This window comes from Triticum aestivum, chromosome 4D, assembly GCF_018294505.1.
Source record: "Triticum aestivum cultivar Chinese Spring chromosome 4D, IWGSC CS RefSeq v2.1, whole genome shotgun sequence".
NCBI classification, from domain to species: domain Eukaryota; kingdom Viridiplantae; phylum Streptophyta; class Magnoliopsida; order Poales; family Poaceae; genus Triticum; species Triticum aestivum.
Window position 1 is genome coordinate 314813765 of NC_057805.1, and position 3870 is coordinate 314817634.

Below are 3870 nucleotides of genomic sequence, written 5' to 3' on the forward strand. Positions count from 1 at the left end.
GTTGTGGTCTATGTATTCACACATGTATTACGATTTCCGGACAATACAATTATAGCATGAATAATAGACAATTACCATGAACAAAGAAATATAATAATAACCATTTATTATTGCCTCTAGGGCATATTTCCAATAGTCTCCCACTTGCACTAGAGTCAATAATCTAGTTACATTGTGATGAATCGAACACCCATTGCGTCCTGGTGTTGATCATGTTTTGCCCTAGGGAGAGGTTTAGTCAACGGATCTGCTACATTCAGGTCCGTATGTACTTTACAAATATCTATGTCTCCATTTTGAACACTTTCACGAATGGAGTTGAAGCGATGCTTGATATGCCTGGTCTTCCTGTGAAACCTGGGCTCCTTCGCAAGGGCAATAGCTCCAGTGTTGTCACAGAAGAGAGTCATCGGGCCCGACGCATTGGGAATCACCCCTAGGTCGGTAATGAACTCCTTCATCCAAACTGCTTCCTGTGCTGCCTCCGAGGCTGCCATGTACTCCGCTTCACATGTAGATCCCGCCATGATGCTTTGCTTGCAACTGCACCAGCTTACTGCTCCTCCATTCAAATTATACACGTATCCAGTCTGTGACTTCGAGTCATCCAGATCTGTGTCGAAGCTAGCGTCGACGTAACCCTTTACCACGAGCTCTTCGTCACCTCCATAAACGAGAAACATATCCTTAGTCCTCTTCAGGTACTTCAGGATATTCTTGACCGCTGTCCAATGTTCCTTGCCGGGATTACTTTGGTACCTTCCTACCAAACTTACGGCAAGGTTTACATCAGGTCTGGTACACAGCATGGCATACATAATAGACCTTATGGCCGAGGCATAGGGGATGACACTCATCTCTTCTATATCTTCTGCCGTGGTCGGGCATTGAGCCGTGCTCAATTGCACACCTTGCAATACAGGCAAGAACCCGTTCTTGGACTGATCCATACTGAACTTCTTCAATATCTTGTCAAGGTATGTACTTTGTGAAAGACCAATGAGGCGTCTTGATCTATCTCTATAGATCTTGATGCCTAATATATAAGCAGCTTCTCCAAGGTCCTTCATTGAAAAACACTTATTCAAATAGGCCTTTATACTTTCCAAGAATTCTATATCATTTCCCATCAATAATATGTCATCCACATATAATATGAGAAATGCCACAGAGCTCCCACTCACTTTCTTGTAAACACAGGCTTCTCCATAAGTCTGTGTAAACCCAAACGCTTTGATCATCTCATCAAAGCGAATGTTCCAACTCCGAGATGCTTGCACCAGCCCATAGATTGAGCGCTGGAGCTTGCATACTTTGTTAGCATTCTTAGGATCGACAAAACCTTCCGGCTGCATCATATACAACTCTTCCTTAAGGAAGCCGTTAAGGAATGCCGTTTTGACGTCCATCTGCCATATCTCATAATCATAGTATGCGGCAATTGCTAACATGATTCGGACGGACTTCAGCTTCGCTACGGGTGAGAAAGTCTCATCGTAGTCAACCCCTTGAACTTGTCGATAACCCTTAGCGACAAGTCGAGCTTTGTAGATGGTCACATTACCATCTGCGTCCGTCTTCTTCTTAAAGATCCATTTGTTTTCTATGGCTCGCCGCTCATCGGGCAAGTCAGTCAAAGTCCATACTTTGTTTTCATACATGGATTCTATCTCGGATTTCATGGCTTCTAGCCATTTGTCGGAATCCGGGCCCGCCATCGCTTCTTCATAGTTCGAAGGTTCACCGTTGTCTAACAACATGATTTCCAGGACAGGGTTGCCGTACCACTCTGGTGCGGAACGTGTCCTTGTGGACCTACGAAGTTCAGTAACTTGATCTGAAGTTTCATGATCATCATCATTAACTTCCTCCCCAGTCGGTGTAGGCACCACAGGAACATTTTCCCGCGCTGCGCTACTTTCCGGTTCGGAAGGGGTGACTATCACCTCATCAAGTTCCACTTTCCTCCCACTCAATTCTTTCGAGAGAAACTCCTTCTCTAGAAAGGACCCGTTCTTGGCAACGAAGATCTTGCCTTCGGATCTGAGGTAGAAGGTATACCCAATAGTTTCCTTAGGGTATCCTATGAAGACGCATTTTTCCGATTTGGGTTCGAGCTTTTCAGGTTGAAGTTTCTTGACATAAGCATCGCATCCCCAAACTTTTAGAAACGACAGCTTAGGTTTCTTCCCAAACCATAATTCATACGGTGTCGTCTCAACGGATTTAGACGGTGCCCTATTTAAAGTGAATGCGGCAGTCTCTAAAGCATAACCCCAAAATGAGAGCGGTAAATCGGTAAGAGACATCATAGATCGCACCATATCCAATAGAGTGCGATTACGATGTTCGGACACACCATTTCTCTGAGGTGTTCCAGGCGGCGTGAGTTGTGAAACTATTCCACATTTCCTTAAGTGTGTACCAAATTCGTGACTTAAATATTCTCCACCACGATCTGATCGTAAGAATTTTATTTTCCTGTCACGTTGATTCTCGACTTCACTCTGAAATTCCTTGAACTTTTCAAAGGTTTCAGACTTGTGTTTCATTAGGTAGACATACCCATATCTACTTAAATCATCAGTGAGAGTGAGAACATAACGATATCCTCCGCGAGCCTCAACACTCATTGGACCGCACACATCGGTATGTATGATTTCCAATAAGTTGGTTGCTCGCTCCATTGTTCCGGAGAACGGAGTCTTGGTCATCTTACCCATGAGGCATGGTTCGCACGTGTCAAATGATTCGTAATCAAGAGACTCCAAAAGTCCATCTGCATGGAGCTTCTTCATGCGCTTGACACCAATGTGACCAAGGCGGCAGTGCCACAAGTATGTGGGACTATCGTTATCAACTTTACATCTTTTGGTATTCACACTATGAACATGTGTAACATCACGTTCGAGATTCATCAAAAATAAACCATTGACCAGCGGGGCATGACCATAAAACATATCTCTCAAATAAATAGAACAACCATTATTCTCAGATTTAAATGAGTAGCCATCTCGAATTAAACGAGATCCAGATACAATGTTCATGCTCAAAGCTGGCACTAAATAACAATTATTGAGGTTTAAAACTAATCCCGTGGGTAGATGCAGAGGTAGCGTGCCAACGGCGATCACATCGACCTTGGAACCATTCCCGACGCGCATCGTCACCTCGTCCTTCGCCAGTCTCCGTTTATTCCGTAGTTCCTGTTTTGAGTTACAAATATGAGCAACCGCACCGGTATCAAATACCCAGGAGCTACTACGAGTACTGGTAAGGTACACATCAATTACTTGTATATCACATATACCTTGGGTGTTGCCGGCCTTCTTCTTGTCCGCTAAATATTTGGGGCAGTTCCGCTTCCAGTGACCACTTCCCTTGCAATAAAAGCACTCAGTCTCGGGCTTGGGTCCATTCTTTGACTTCTTCCCAGTAACTGGTTTACCGGGCGCGGCAACTCCCTTGCCGTCCTTCTTGAAGTTCTTCTTACCCTTGCCCTTCTTGAACTTAGTGGTTTTATTCACCATCAACACTTGATGTTCTTTTCTGATCTCCCCTTCCGCTGATTTCAGCATTGAATATACCTCGGGAATGGTCTTTTCCATCCCCTGCATATTGTAGTTCATCACAAAGCTCTTGTAGCTTGGTGGAAGCGACTGGAGGATTCTGTCAATGACCGCGTCATCCGGGAGATTAACTCCCAGCTGAGACAAGCGGTTGTGCAACCCAGACATTCTGAGTATGTGCTCACTAACAGAACTGTTCTCCTCCATTTTACAGCTGAAGAACTTGTCGGAGACTTCATATCTCTCGACCCGGGCATGAGCTTGAAAAACCAGTTTCAGCTCCTCGAACATCTCATATGCT